Consider the following 16,619-nt stretch of genomic DNA (forward strand, 5'->3'; position numbering starts at 1 on the left):
AACTATCCTGGTTTTCCTCAAACTTTACAAGTTGAAGTGCTTTCCTACAAGAAAATTCGATGCTGACACTTAGAGACAGGCCTGTTTGAGTCTCTTAAAGGCTAACTGGACCTCAGATTCCCATTTTAGTCTGTGAGCATTGGCTGCTTGAATCTCCTAGATTAACCAGTACAGGAACTATGCAGTTTACCATATCCAGGGATTAATAAGCAGCAAAAACTAGTGATGTCCAAGAATTCCCTTTCTTGTTTTATTGTTATGAGGAGTGGGAAGAAGGAAATGAATTTAATACATTCCCCCCTAAAACTTTCGAGGACCCCTAGAAAAGATTAAGCTGTAATATTTGACAGAGGAGTGACAAAGTTGTGATTTTGACTGAGACTCCTTGTATCCATTCTTTGCCAGGAAATTTAACAGGACCTGAGTGGCCAGACTTGAGGTTACCTCCTAGGGAAAAGAAAAGATGGAGTCATTACACATTGAATAAGTACTTTTAGATAGTCAAAGTAGGAAACGTCTCTTCATGTGGGCTGTATAAATAGGTAGGGGCTGTCTCTGAAAGCTTGAGGCAGGACCAAATATTCAAGTTAGCTGGGTAGACTGGTAAGAGGGCTCCTCAGATACAAAAATAATTGTAAGTCAGGGAACAAAAATAAGTCAGGTATACGGAGGAAGGCATCCTTTAAGACTGAACCAATCTTAATCTGACATAGTAAAGTATAACAGTTATGTACCACAAGGCATAATGACACCTTAGCTTCATTTATCACTTGGAGATCTTGGAATAATCTTCATTCTTCATCGGATATTTTCACTCCAAAAATATGGAAATTGAAGGGACACTTTGCAGGGTTTCAGAAGGCCTTGTGACTTTAGTTTATCTTCCAGGGTCTGTGAGCCCTTTTTGGCTCCAGATTTAAAAGGTAATGTCTCTGGTTGGAAAAGATGGTCTGGTACTTAAGGTGGATTTGTACTGGGGTGTCCTCTATTGGGCATCCTGCTTTTTTCTTTGTGTGCCTGTGACTCCAGATTAATTTCTGCTTTTGTTAGTGGCAATCAAAGTATTGGTTCTAGTGCCAAGAGACTGGTGATACTTAAACAGTATAAACAACTTTCCCTAATAAGGGGGTAGGTAGGCTTTCTGATGTAATCAAGGAAGCAAGTGAAAAAAAGAAAGTTATATCAAATATAACTAGGAGTTTGAGAGAAGATTCTGAAGAATCTGGTCCCAGATCCTCCAGACATAACTTCAAGGGCTGAGAATCGCTAGTGGATAAAAGAAATCAGAAAGCAAAACTGAGGCAAGACTAGTCCAAAATCCCTTCAACCTGCATGAGAAGGGATCAGCCTAGGTCACATCAGTGAAGCCAGTCTCCTGATTCCTAAGATTGACAGCTGCATTAGTGGCTCTTAAATGGTTGACAGGGTGCTGGTATTGCCTGAGACAGAATGCCATGAAGTAAAAGTAAAAAGGGATAGGAAAACAGAAATATCACTTACCTCCATTGAGATCCCAGATGATCCCCAAAGACGTTATTGAAACACAGGGTTGATATCTCAAAATCTGAAGAATGAAATCACAAAGGAGTCAAGTTGCAAATAAGGACACTCATTGGGATAGTAAAGACAGACAAAGCAAAAGCTTTTGCTAACCAACAGGGGGCTCAAAAGGGTTGCTGGTGAAGGTTTGTCTAGATGTTCTTAACAGTAAGTGGAGTATGGGATTTTGCTCAGTGTCTGGCAGGTGCCCATCAGACATGGTCCCATTGGCTTAAATTGACCAATTAGGGCTCAGGGCTTTCATGTGAAATTCAAAAGTCCAGTTGCTCAGCATTCCTAAATTCCTCAAAAACCTCTCCAGATGCCAGGAGACATTGTTTTCTCAGAGCATTTTATTCTGCTTGCATTAATTCCTTCCAGGAATCATAGCCATAACTATGTGCTTGTATCCTAACTCCTATCATTAGCTGTCTTATTTCCTTTTTAAAGTGCCTCAGAAAATTAGACTTAGTCATTAATATCATGGTTAGATATTTTCCTGTTTTGCAAATATGTTTTCAGTAATTTATCTCTTTACCATCTACCAAAAGATTGATAGTACCATATGACTTTTTTTTGTCAAGGCACAAAATATATTGCAAAAAAAAAAACCCTCCAAGTGTCCAAAAAGGACATGGACACTATTGAGGTTAAAAGACACTTTTGAGGTTAAAAGAAAATTTAGTCCCATTCCCAACAATGTATTAATTAGAATGAACCATTATGATATCACATAATATCTCTGTGCCTCCACTTCTTGTTGTTTATAAATACCAGAATTATAAACTGTGGGTTTCACATTCTAAACTGTAGGTTGAAAAAATTTATTTGAAGTAAAAGGTTTAGCAGAGTTAAGTGTGATAGCTCGGACCCTGGAATAAAATCCAAGGAAGCAAGAAATTAAGAAATTTGGAGCAAAGGCTGTATTTTAGGCCAGGTCTGGCAACACAGCCTCTGGTAGCCAATATGGAAGACTGTGGGCCTAACAGCTAAAGGGCAGGGTTTTAATCTTGTAAAACTGCAAACAGCTGCTGGTCTCACAATGCAAGGAGAGGGGTGGGTTTTTGGTGCACTACAGAACAGGAAAACAGTGATTACATTTCTTGGGAAGAGTAAGGTTGGGCTAACAAGTAAGTTTAGATTAGGCAAACATCCTCTGGGGGAAGGCACATCCTGCAAGCAAGCAAGTTACCCTGCAAAGAAGCAAGTTTCCCTGTAAACAAGCAAGTTTAGATTAGGAAGACATCTGTTCTGCTCTTAAGAGCTACCTTTGATCTTTTTCTTGCCTCCATGGAGACTTATGACATATAGGTTATAACACTAAGTCACCCAGAATGGCTCAAACTTGTGATTCTCTTGCCTAGGTCTCTCAATTAAGCAGGATTACAAGTTTACACCATTATGATCAGTAATAACCTCTTTTTAATGAATATTTTATCACTTGAGGATTAGAGAAATAATAATAATGTAGACTTGTTATGGAAATTGCTGGAAAAATAATGCCTTACTCCACAAAAATAAACTATATCCCTTCATTGCAGGCAGCCAAGTTAGTTAGAAATATTATAGGCAGAGAGACAGGGTTAGGTCCTCAAAGGAGCCAGTGCAGATACTTTGCAACTGTGGGGGAGACAGATACCTCCTGCTGTAGGCCAGGCCTCAAGGATCAAACAAATACATCCATATCCCAAAGACTGATATTCTAATTAGTCCCCTATCATCCCGCAGTCACTATCCCATCCCCTGAGGGAAAGGTCACAGCTCCAATAATGCTTCCTACCTGACTTGCTTTCCTGTTTGTCCCTAATGTAATCAATTTTACCTGAACTATTAATCTTAGTGGCTAACTATAGTTATGTCCCACCTTAAGCCCATCTGCCTTGTGAGTTCCCAGTCCCACCCCCCTAACCCACCACCCACACCCACACCCCCTACCCTGCCTTGAACCCATGGTTTTGCTCTATAAAAGTCCCTGGAAAAGACAGAGTCTTCGGCAACCTGCTCTGGTCCCCTTCAGTCTCTCTCTCAAACAGAAGCTTTCTTTCTCTCAGTAAATATATTCTGCTCTTAATCGTCATTGTTCCTAAAATTCATTCTTCGATTTTTGAGAAAATGAACTCACAAACATACTAGGTTGGGTGTTTCATCCCCCTATATCACCTTGTGCTTATTGTTAGTCTCTCTAGTTTCTCCCCGCCACCCTTGGTTTCCATCTGGTCATTGTTGTACACTAGAAAAAAGAGCCTTGCTATATTTGTATTATACCAAAATACCTGTAACGTGGCCATACTGTCTATATGTTTTCTTTCCCCCTCGGGTGACCTAATTGATATGTTAATCAATGCTCTCCTCTGTAAAGAATTGTAAAATCTTACCTAATTGATATGTTAACCATTGTTGCCCTTTACAAATAACAGATGCGGTGCTAAAATAAGCTAACAAAGGCTGTTAATTGCTGCTGGACTCCTCTATTCTCTGCTGAGGAAAACAGGATCTTCCCCATTAACTTATTTCCTGATCCACGCCCATACCTTTACTTTGTGAGCTGTGATAGGGACTAGGGGCATGGCAAGTGGAGAGGAGGGAGACACACAGCTTTTGCAATCTCCTACTGCACTGTGTCACTGGGCCCAGGGAAAAATAAATCAGCGCTGCTTTTTAAAATATGTTTTTGCCTCATTTTTTGAACTCAAGTTTGGGGGCTCGTTTGTAGATTACAAGATTGGGGGATCACTTGGGATTAATGGAGGACTCCCCAAATTATTTTTTCACCGATCAATCTGCTAAACATCTGTCAGTATTTGGTTTTTTTGCCTGTTTATAATCTGAGTGTGCACATTTTTAACTGCAGATAAAATGAGACAACTTCTGGGAGCCTTTTCCCCCCTTTTGTATCTTAGGGCTTTTGGGCCCCATTCGTAACTTTGTTTGGGCTTTGGCCCATATGGGGGATTTTGCCCATTTGTAATTGGATGCGTGCAATGACTGCAGACGAGCTAGGGCTCCTTCTGCACCAGAATCCGGAAGATTATTGTCCGTTTGTAATGTGTGTGGGTCTTTGGCCCATTTGGGGTTTTGGCCCATGTGTGCGGTTTCAGCCCATTTGGGGTTTTCGCCCATTTGGGGCTTCGGCCCATCCGTAACTTTGGGGCCTTTTGCCCCTGTGTATTTATGTTCAGTGTTTTTGTACTTTGGAATTGTCTGCCTGTTTAAATCTGTTACTAACTTTGGGTTTTTTTTTTTTGCCCATTTAAACTTGTTAAATTTATTACTAACTTAGGGGCTCTTGGCCATTTCTGTTGCAGGATCCATGTGGCTCATTGGACTCAAGGTTCATAATAAAAATTATTTCCTTTAGCTCACCAAACTGCGGACAAAAAAACCTTCATTTGTGTCTTTAATGTTGGTCTTGTCTTTTGTGGTGCCTTGTTTAATGTTTTAGTCCTCAGTTGATTACTTGCAACCTGGGCATGCCTTTTTTTAAAAAGTATTTTTCTTTCTGGTTAAAATGTAAACATATGTGCACATATATATGTATATTTATGGTTTTTAAAAATCATATTAATTTTACCAAGTAAAAGCCAGGTCATAATGTAATTGAGTCAGTTAAAAAGGTTACAAATTTTTTTAAATGTAGCATTTTAATGTGGTAAAATGACATAAAATGATTAAATATGTTTTAGACTACTAAAAAGGTCATTTCAAAGATTTTGTTAAAGATTTTAATGTGGTCTAAAAAGCAAGAGAAAAAGTAATTGGTAATAATTTTTTTTTAAAGGTGGTTTTGTCTTAAAGTAAAAATGTAAAAGAAACAATTCATCTTGTCCTGGAAAAAGCCGATCTAAATTTAAAACAAAGAACTATTGTGCTAATGTGATTGGTGATTATAGAGATAAAACACAAGTTCTTGCATGTGCTATGGACATCTGGGAGATTATGCAGCACAATTAATTTTGTTACCTATAAAAAAGCGGTTTTTTTGTTAAGTAGATAATTTCAGTAAAACAATGGCCTGACACGTGATACCCTGGGACAAAAAGTGGTGTGCCATCCAGATGAAGCCTGCTCTCTGATCCGGAGTGCCAGAACCATGTTTTCCTTTTCCACCCCGATTGAATAACCAGAGGTAAGGAGATTCCCCAGTATCGCCAGTTGTTCTCTTTGCAATTCAGTTGGCCCCATACATTAGACAAAAATTGCAAAAAGTTTGAGAAATTTTAAAAAATGCCCTTCAGTCAGTTATTAGAGGTTGCTTAAAAGATATTTGACAACCTTGAGGACCCTAAAAAGACCAGGCTTAAGAGGTTTTTGCTGGGCAAAAAGACTACATTGGTTGTTAGACTCTCTCCATAAAAAAAAAAAAAAAAAAAAAATCAAGACTCTTTCATCGCAGCAAATGCAAGCCATCCAAAAGATTCCAGTCCCTGTGACTAAAAGGCAGGTGCAAAAATTTCTAGGAGCCACAGGACTGATACAGAGTTTAGGACCTGGGAAGAGGCCTCTTGCCTATCTTTCTAAGAGACTTGATTATGTGGCAGCCAGATGGCCATCCTGTCTGCAGGTGGTTTCCTCAGTGGCCTTCCTGGTAAAAGCAGCTTAAAAATTGACTTTTAGACAGAAACTCTTGTTTCCTCCTATTCACTGGAGACTCTCATCAAGGCCCGCCGAACCAATGGCTGCCCAACTCTTAAGTCATGTATTATCAAGCATTACTCCTAGATCTGACTACCATCAATTTCAAGGGAAGAGCATTGTCAAACTCTGCTACTTTGCTGCCTGACGACAACCTCTCATTGCCTTACCACAATTGTACTGAGGTCATCCATCACCTCATGGGACTTCAACCTGAACTAATGGATAAGCCACTATCTGGAGTTCCATCCTATTTCTCTGATGGAAGCAGTTACATCTATCAAGGTAAGTGGGTTGTGGGAGCTGCTGTTACCACAGACTCTCCAATTCTATGGGAAGCCAACACTGGAGCCAGAAACATTGGCCCAATGGGCTAAACTCTTTGCCCTCACTGAGGCCTCAAGTTGTCAAAGTATGCGTTTGCTACTGCCCATGACCATGGGGCCATTTATCAAGAATGGTGCTTATTGACTTCTGGGGTCAAAAGATTAGAAATGCTCTGCAAATTTTAAACTTGTTGGCTGCCATCTGGATGCCAAAGAGAGTGGCTATTGTCCACTGTAGTAGATGACCTTGTTAATACAAAAATAATTTGGCGGATGCCACTGCCCAACAGGCAGCCACAAAATCAGTGGGGATTGAGAAAGTCCTGATATTACTGCTGATCCCACCTACTTTGTCAGAGCCTATTTGCACTTAAAAAAACTTACATCTGGCAGCTCAACTTCTGAACTATCCCTGGGGGCTAATATCAAAGCTAGCCCAGTCTATGAGCCTCAGATGCCCTCAGTGCCAATTGGTGAACCCAAAACAACTGCAACAAATAGAAGCTGCTTGCTACGTGAGACTATGCCTAAAAAAGAAAACATTGAAAAATAGACTTTACAAAAATAAAAAAGCCTGGACTTCAAAAAAATAAGTACTTATTAATAATGATAGTTATTTTTTACAAGAAGGGTTAAAGCATTGCCTACTGAGTCTGAGTCAGGCCTGATAACAATTTCCCCAATTTGGCCTCCCTTTTTATCTGTGAGGTCTGACAATGGCCCAGCTTTTACAGATAACTCAAAAGTTAACCAAGCTTTGCAGATCAATTGGAAACTCCATTGTGCTTACTGGCCTCAAAGTTCAGGACAAGTAAAAAAGATAAATCAGATTTAAAAGACAATAATTACTAATGGCCTTAAAAACTGGGTGAGTCTCTTTCCTTTTGCTCTTTTGCGTGCGCAATGTACCCGCTATGTTGCAAGTATTTCCCCTTTGTATGGGAGACCTCTTCCTCTTCTCCTTAAAGTTGCTAAAAAAAAAAAAAAAAGTTAGCTGATTTACCTCATCAAGATATTAAGTCCCTCCCAGACTTTTCAGCCAGTTCTGATTTCCATCCACCAGTTATTTCCATGAGGACAAATGCCCTGCTGTAGAGCCTGAGACATCACTGGTCCTTATTGATAGAACTGTAGAGGGGAAAAAGAGGAGGAGGACCGGTGGCAGCTGAAAAGATAAGAAGTATAAAATATAAGTAACCTTTATTTTGGGAATGCAGGGAGAGATACCCCCAACCCCCTGGGGCATTGCATCTCCACCCAGGGGCCGGCAATCTCTCCATGGAACACGTGGAGTGAGGTACAGAAGTAGCCTCGGCCTGGGGTGGAGCCCAAGGGGGCATTAGGGATGCACAAGTAGCCCATTGGTCTTAGTTTGGTGCCAGAGGTAATTCCTAAGGGTGGGGGAGATAGGAGCTCCTTGGCTTTACCAACTACAGTATCCGGTCTGGGCCAGCAACCCTTTCATATCCTGTCTTATGATTATTAGGAAAAGGGGAGAAGATTTTTCTCTTTACCAACTTCCTGCTGGCTGAGGGCGCTGTACTGGGGTCTAGGGGAGTCGATGGGATGACAGTTGATGTCTAGGTAGAAGCTGGTGCCAGGAGTTTTAGCCAGGACAACTTCCCTGGTGAATGCACTTATGTTAGACTGAAAAAACAAAGAGACAAGATGATATGAGGAGACATGGCACTGTCATATTTACGGACCCAAGTGAGGTAGAGGGAAAGGTGTCTTTCCCTGATAGACATGTAATTCTATCAGGATGACATTGAGGTAGGAACATTTTTATGGCAAGGCAGAATTCTGAAAAATTAAACGTGGGATTAGGAGGAGTGAAGTTATGAGAGGTGCTTATTCCCCCATATGAAAGCATAAAAGTTAAAAGGTAGGTAGGTAAGGCTTGTCTCTGGTATATGTGACGTTGGATGTAGGCAATCCTGTTAAAGAGTCTTGCTATAAAAATGATCATTAATAGAATGTAAGAAATTAAGTACCAAAGTGGATAACAAAACATGACAACCTGTGAGTCATAAGGCAGAGATGAGTACCAAAAGAATGGTTAGAACAGGTGTCGGAGGAAGGAGAGGACTGGGACATGCACAAAAATAGGCCCTGTTTGCAACTGGCATAGGTTGACCTTTAATACTCCGTGAGACATTGAGGATTTATTAGCCTGAAAACTCAGTAAGAACTCTGTATATGTGGCCTTTATGTCCACAAATATAGAGAATGTCTTACCTTGAGAGTTTTAATGTGACCTGGAATCTGAGACAGACACCCACAAAGGCGGTTGGCCCCTGTCAGCCTCTGGCAGCAATTTTTGTCAGTGACAAATCTGGCAGTGACCTGTGAGGGCTAGAAGTTAGGATGGCCCAGCCACTGTCTGGTGGCCAGGATAGCCCCACAGCCCTGGAGTAAGGTCTCAAAGAATGCCAGGATGGGGTATTTTGTCTGATGTCTTCTGCTGCATTTGAGTGTGGCCCATGACAGGGGGGCAGGTAGCTTTACCTTATGTAGATTTGTTTGTCTCAGAAGTGTAAGTGTTATTTAAAATATGAAAAACCATATCAATGTCTCTGTGGAGTTTGAAGGTCAAGTTTTACCTTGTTGTTTGAGATCTGGACTATAGTAAAAGTTATCTATAGAATTAAGTATGTAGAACCTTAATATTGGCATTTAAGATTATAAGGCAGGCTTTATCTGGATGTTATACTGCTTTTAATAGGGTGTCACGTGGAATTAACAAAAAAGGCTTTAATGGAAACATTTTGCAGTAAAGGTTTATCAATCAGGTGGCCAGTAATATTGAATAAATGGTAGAAAAATTGTAAGAAAAAATAGCCTCTCTTGAGTGGAACTGAATTGTAAAAAAAAATGTTTGAGTGGAGCCGCGAGACTTTGGAAACGCACAGTGTTTAAGGCAGTTTGAAACTCTGAGATAGATTGCGCCTGTAGGGAGAAAGCAGAGTTGTGCTTGGGGCGGGGTGAGTGCCACCACACAGTGTGCAGGGGTGGGCTGGCATGGAACAGGCAGAGTGGGCGGGCGAACACTGGGACATAGTGCGCAGGGGCGGGCAGAGATCCCACCTAGAAGCTGCTATGACGGCGCTAAGACAGCACAGGGAAATCCCACCTAGAAGCTGCTATGACGGCGCTAAGACAGCGCAGGGAAATAATGTATTTCAGCTGTGACTGTGCATGGGGGGGGGCTTGGAGGCCTGCAGTGGTGGTGAGAGGTGGCGCCCGGTGCCATGGTGGGACAGTGGCGGCAGCGTGTGCCCGGCACCGCAGAGGGATGCCAGCGGCGGCGTGCCCAGCACGAAGGGCTATGGGGGCAGGAGCTGCGGTGGTGGTGGGGCTGGGAGACACATAGCCTGAGGCCAAGTGGGCTCTGTTCCCAGAGGCGCAAGACTGGCAGCCAGCGAGCGGCAACCTGTAGGAGCCGGCGCATTTGTGAGGGGCCCATGGCCCAGGACGCTGCACCAAAAGCTGAACCAATGGTGTGGACAGTATTGTGCGTATCTCTCAGTGGCGGAATGGGCGAGCACCAGCATGAATGAGCTGGCATGGCGTGGGATGGGTTGGATGAGGAGCTGAAACTGTGGGGCCCACAGAATTGGAGCACGATGTGAGAGCAAAAAGAAAAAAAGCTGTTTAAAATCTAAAGCAGTTTTATGTGAATCTCTTATCATCTGGTCTCATTTTAATGTAGGCGGTGGGGGATGGGTTGGCGCGCACGGGAAACAAAAGGAAGCTGGCAGCGTGGTGGGGGGGAGGAAGCATGCGCTGGGAAACAAAGAGACACTGGCAGCATGGTTGGGGCTTAGCAGGAGAAAAGGAGGCACTGAGAAAAACTCTTTAAAGACTGCAAGGGAAGATCTGTTATCTCTTTAAGTGCGGCGAGGGGGAGGGATCCTGGAGGAGACAAAGGGACAGAGAAGCTGGCAGGAAAGGGGCACATCCCCAAAGCAAAGATAAGAGAGTTTTGTAAGTTTATTTGCAGTGTGATAAGCCATAAATAGTTATGGTTTTTTTTTGGTGGGGGGGGGACAGGAAGTAGTCCCTGAGATAAAATCTGGTGTGGAGTCTAGCCATGGGACTACAATCAGATGAGGCAATGGACCGTGGTCTGTTAGGATTTAGAGTCGTCACATTGTACCCCAGACCGACTGATATATAAAAAGCTTTAAAGTGAGGGTCTCTCAGTGTGGGCTGTCCAGAGTCGTCATCAGCTTGCCTAGAAAGCCCCAAAAGCTCTGGAAAAAATGTGAGGGCCTAGGTTTGGGCTGTCTAAAAGACATGAAAGGGTCACGAACCCACTCAAAGAGGGGAGAAAATCCACGTGAGCCTGGCTCAGTGGCTGTCTCCAGGGAGTTGCTCACCTGTGGTAAATTGGTGGGTGTTGTTTGAGAAGCAGCAGTCAAGCTTAGAATTTGTGAGTGTAGAAGTGAGGAATTACAGGATGCAGTCCAGTGGGTCCTGAACAGCAGGGGACTCAAAACTGGGAAACAGCCCCAGGAGGCTCTCACCTGCTGTTCCCAGTCACAGCACCATCTGATAGAACTGTAGAGGGGGGAAGAAGAGGAGGAGGACCGGCGGCAGCTGAAAAGATAAGAAGTATAAAATATAAGTAACCTTTATTTTGGGAATGCGGGAAGAGATGCCCCCGACCCCCTGGGGTGTTGCATCTCCACTCCGGGGCCGGCGATCTCTCCATGGAACACGTGGAGTGAGGCACATAAGTAGCCTTGGCCTGGGGTGGAACCCAAGGGGGCATTAAGGATGCACAAGTAGCTCATTGGTCTTAGTTTGGTGCCAGAGGTAATTCCTAAGGGTGGGGGGAGATAGGAGCTCCTTGGTTTTACCGGCTACAGTATCTGGCCTGGGCCAGCAACCCTTTCACTTATCAAGTGACATCACCGTGAATCTCTTGAGCTGTGATGATGGCCAAAAAGCCTGCCTAGATTCATCATTCCCACTTCAAGCAGATCCCAGCTCCCAAAGGCAATCTATGTATGGATAAGTAGACTGTTCCCTCCAAAGACTCTTTAAAGCTTAAGATTGCCAAATGTAACTGATAATCTTGTGTTCTCCCTTATAGGGACCCCAAGGAGGTCTCTGTCTGACTTTAGAAAAAAAATTGTTACTTGTATGATGGAATAGAGTAAATTTAAATGTTGGTTTTCTTTCTCCTTTTGGTTAACAGCTTTAATAATGACAGCTGCAAGACCTTTGTTAATCCTCCTATTGGGCTTTATAATATAAACAAGTTGATAAGCTATGTAAAAGATCTTAAAAGCTTATGATTTTAAAGATGCATGCAAGGTTATAAACAGATACCTATGAGTCAATGATTTGACTCACTAAAATCAGTGGGGAATGTTGTACTCTAGAAAAAAAGAACTTTGTCATATTTGTATTAAACCAAAATACCTGTAACGTGGCCATACTGTCTATATGTTTTCTTTCCTCCTCAGGTGACCTAATTGATACATTAATCAATGCTCTCCTCTGTAAAGAATTGTAAAATCTTACCTAATTGATATGTTAACCATTGTTGCCCTCTACAAATAACATATGTGGTGCTAAAATAAGCTAACAAAGGTTGTTAATTGCTACTAGACTCCTCTATTCTCTGCTCAGAAAAACAGAATCTTCCCCATTAGCCTATTTCCTGATCCACGCCCACGACCTTTACTTTGTGAGCTGTGATAGGGACTAGGGGCATGGCAAGTGGAGAGGAGGGAGACACACAGCTTTTGCAATCTCCTACTGCACTGTGTCACTGGGCCCAGGGAAAAATAAATCAGCGCTGCTTTTTAAAATATGTTTTTGCCTCATTTTTTTTTAACTCAAGTTTGGGGGCTTGTTTGTGGATTACAAGAATTATCAGTTGTACAGAAGAGTGGATGAGGTCCTGTTACTGTACATGTTTTCCTAGAAATTCATACTGTGTGAATTACCAGAGCTCTCTATACTCTAACATTATCAATATCACATTTACATAAAATGCCCTCTCTCAGTGTTATAAATAGCACAGGATGTCTCTCCATAAACTCATCATAAACAAAATAAGAAACCCATTGCTGTCTAAGCCATGGGTGAGGGTGGCCTCAGAAGCAAGACCTTTATGAAGTGCTTTGTTCTAACCCATCTTACAAAATGCAGACCTGGTGCTCCACGTTTCAAACTCCCACCTGTTATAAAACTTTCATAGACACCGTGTAAGAATAATTATACTCTTTTTAAGTTCAAAAACTTACTAAATATATTGATGGACTTTGTCTATATTTGCATAATAAATGTATGTGGGAAGCAAATTTTTTTTTAAGCACTGTGAATAGGTATATTGTGGGGAACAAGGTATCATGAGATAACAGAATAATTTCTAATAATACATCAGAATTCACAAAGAGGAAAAGTGCAATAATATTTGTAGCTGTTCAAAGACAGGAATTTGGGGAGAATATAGATTGATTGATATTTGATTGAAATGTATACATACAGGAAAACTGAGGATAGTTCAGTTTGGCTTAAGAACTAAGAAAGTATTATGTCACAGATTTTTAAAACACTTTGAAGAAGGTAGTCAAATTTTATAGTGCCAAATGTGAAGGGACTGAAGAATGTGGAGATGAGTAAGTATGTAGCTGCATCTGAGTTTTTGAGGCAAGTTGACTTGTGTGATTTTAGAAAGACTGGAAATCAGAAACCATACTTACAAATAAAGATCAATGATGACAAATTGATAGCAGGAAAGAGGAAAGCTATATTCTGAAGTTTTTTGATAAAAGTAAGGAGAAGAAATAGGAAATTGTGACACAAAAGAATTGAACAAATATTTCTCAGAGAGGAAAGTGATTAAAGTAACAGTTCTGATACAAATTGTGATGCTACAGTATGTGGTGGAAATTGTGATGCTATAGTATGCTGTATCTATGATACTGTGTATTAAATTAATGTATCATGAATCGAATGATTTTGTCGATAAAGGGTAATAAAAATCTGCATGAACATTCAACATACACTTACAAAAAACATATTTCTCCTTTAATGTTAACAAGTACAATTCTACTTTTACTTAATGAATATGATTACTATTCAGTCCTGCTTAATCTTTTAGAACATCTTTAAATCTAAGTGCACTTTCTTCTCATTATTAAAAAATAATCTTCCAAATTCAAATTTTGTTAAAGAGCAAGGTGTCACAGGGCACAAAATACAGACTTTAATATAGTTAGAACATTTTAACATGATTCGACTTTATAAAACATGATAAAAAGATCAGGCAGTTCTGTGTTTTAAAATATTTGCTATTCTAATTCTACAATTCATACAAAAGTCTGCTCGTCACTTGGTCTCTGTCCCCAAGGTTTTAGCACTTTTGATAGTTCCATTTGAATAATGCAGGAAGTAACAGAGCACTTTAAGCCAAATCTAGAAATAAGCCTTATCAAAAGCATGGCTTTACACAGTTAAATAATGTGACAGAATTGGAAAAACGGCAGTAAACACTTAGCCTTTTGATAGCTAGAATTTACTTTTTTAACCCGTTGTAAAGTGAAGTATTCTTAACTCATAGTATGTAAAGTTGATACACATAGAAAGATATCAATGGATTCATTACAGATTTTGGCAATTATATGAGGTTTAAAAATACAAAATAGTTTTTAATTTTGTGAAAAACAAAATTTCATAATCAAATAATAAAAGTATAACAATAGTTGTTACGTTGTCTATAGTTATCCCCCCAAATACTTACTTGGATCATGAAACATAAACCAGAAAGATTCTTAAAAAATGAAACAAACAGATAATAACACAAATATTTCTTTTAAATGAATTAAGAAAACCTAGTAGCATAAATGAAACCAACTATCATACATATTGAAATATTTTTAAAACAATGGAAAGACCAAACTCTTAAGTGAAATAAATTGGAGACAAATATATAAATATGGGAAGCAAATCTTTTAAGTGTATCTAACATGTTGTTTTCTTCAAATAAATCCAGACAGTATTACTCGTTCTCTTCATTGAGGAGGTATATAATGCAAATGCAAGTTATTTTTCTCCTAACCACTGAGTCTGGAAATGTTAAAAGCTTAGGGCATCACTATGTTCTGATGTTCTGCTTTGGCTTTGGGCACAGAAAACCAGCTAGGCTTCCTTACATGGAGAGCTCTAACGTTTGGTTTAGACTTCACTTGTGAATAACACAAAGGTTTGTATAAAACTATACACACTATGTTTTCCTACAATTAAGTAAAATAAGTGTTACCAGAGCACAACTGCTGAATTACTATGCTAGTCAGTCTGACAACTGGGATGGCTACTGAGACACTAATAGGTATTTAGCACCTATTGCATGCATATTCTTGTCAAAGTGATGAGTCATTTACCAGGCAGCACCAAGCAGGTTAGAGTGAGATTTCATCACACAGAGCACAGCACGATTTCAAATGTATGAATTGCATTTTTGAAGTTGAAAAAGGGACATCAAACCTCAGTGATCATTTCTGAAATGCTTTTCATTCTTTAAGACCATGTTCCATCACATGCAACTCTACCTACAGAAAACAAAACCACAGATGAACAGGGTTGTATATAGGGTATTAAGAAGGCTGTATTTGCTTTGAGTCAGTGTCCACTAAACGGTACTGTTTCTCATAGAGCCAGAATTCATGGGTGCAGCTATTCTTCAGATAAAGCACTCTTATCTAGAATATACAAAGAAAGAAAAAAATTACCCTGAAACAAAAGACTCAATCAACAAAATGGACAACTGAAATGAATACAGGCTCAGAATTCCAAATGGCCAAAAAGTATGTGGAAAAAAAAATGTTCAATATTGCTGGGCATTAAAGAAATTCAAGATAAAACAACCCTGAATTTCTATCTTACTCCATAAAGAATGGCAATAAGCAAGAAATCAAATAACAACAAATCAAATAATAAGGCTTCAGAAAAGATCTCCACTGCAGTGTTAATGAGATTAACTAACACAAGGACTGTGAGTATTAGTATGGAAATTCCTCCAAAAATCTAAAACTAGACCCAGCTATTTCCTTTCTATGTATATTTCTGAAAAAGAAAAAGTAGATTACTTGAGTATTCATATTATACTTGCACCTTAGACCTGGGATTTTATGAGATTGGTCGTTATCTGGACAATTGTATCCTAGTAGAGTAATGTGATCTGACACTCCTTATAAAATAAAAACATGCACATTAATTTTGAGAGACTGAATCTCTATTTAGAGTAGTATACACACATATGCAAAATTTCGCTCTTTAATTTGCAAAATTTGCATTTTGAAGTTGAAAAGGGGACATTAGAATTCATTGACCATTTTACATGTCTTTCATTTCAAATTTAAAGACACTAAGCTGAAGATACACGCTTGATTCCCTTGAGTTACCCAGTTCATTAGCAAAGGGGGATTAGCATTTAGGTCGTCCAGTGCTAACAAATTTTCAACCCTGCTTCTGCACTATCACTCTTCAGGCTTCTGGAGAAACAGGACCCCGCACACTCTCAACCCATGTTGGGGTATCTACTAAACTTGAAGCTGACAGTAGCCCTTCAGGAATTCCAGGTATCATTTCTGTTACTCTCCCTACATTTTCTGGCCACAGAATTGTTGCCAAGAGAAGAAGAAAGTCAACACAGCGTGGTTTTAGGAGCAAACCTCCCAGCTCCACCTCTGTGCTTGTGTCCCGTGAGGGCATCTCTGGTGCCTGACTGGCCTTACTCTGCAAACTTGCACATCTATGAAATTTTTCAATTTGCTTTCAACTCTAAACTGCAAGAATTCAGGCACTCTTGTTTAAAACAGAGCGCTTCCTTTTTCAGTGACCCACTGGGTATCCTGACCCCTTGGGGTTACCTCTTTTCTAGGACTGACAGTTCAGGGATGAGAACATTTACTTTCCCACCCGTGGCAGTGAGGAAAGCTGAAGTCTGCTTTGCGCAGAGACCCCCCCCCCCCCCCAAGCCGTTTTCCATACTGTCCTGGAACTAGATGGACAGCCCGGAAGGTAACCGCCCAGCTGAGCGCTCATGCTGACTGCACAAAGCTCGTGACGTCGGCCCCGCGTGCAGCAGCAGTTGTTAACCGT

General features: G+C 40.5%; 1 long non-coding RNA gene across 1 annotated transcript; it reads right to left on the reverse strand.

Annotated features, from left to right (window-relative positions):
* Nucleotides 1–394: 394 nt before the first annotated feature.
* On the reverse strand, nt 395–16,528 carry LOC134472120 (uncharacterized). Its single transcript, XR_010041983.1, has 7 exons — nt 16,388–16,528; nt 14,900–15,067; nt 11,027–11,099; nt 8,012–8,144; nt 7,501–7,662; nt 1,501–1,564; nt 395–447 (listed from the first exon to the last, which is right to left on the reverse strand). It is a non-coding gene; the product is annotated as an uncharacterized LOC134472120 (long non-coding RNA).
* Between the last annotated feature and the right edge of the window lie 91 nt (nt 16,529–16,619).

This window comes from Cavia porcellus, unplaced genomic scaffold (assembly GCF_034190915.1).
Source record: "Cavia porcellus strain 051 isolate PalLab524CR breed Dunkin Hartley unplaced genomic scaffold, mCavPor4.1 scaffold_22, whole genome shotgun sequence".
In the NCBI taxonomy this organism is placed as follows: Eukaryota; Metazoa; Chordata; class Mammalia; order Rodentia; family Caviidae; genus Cavia; species Cavia porcellus.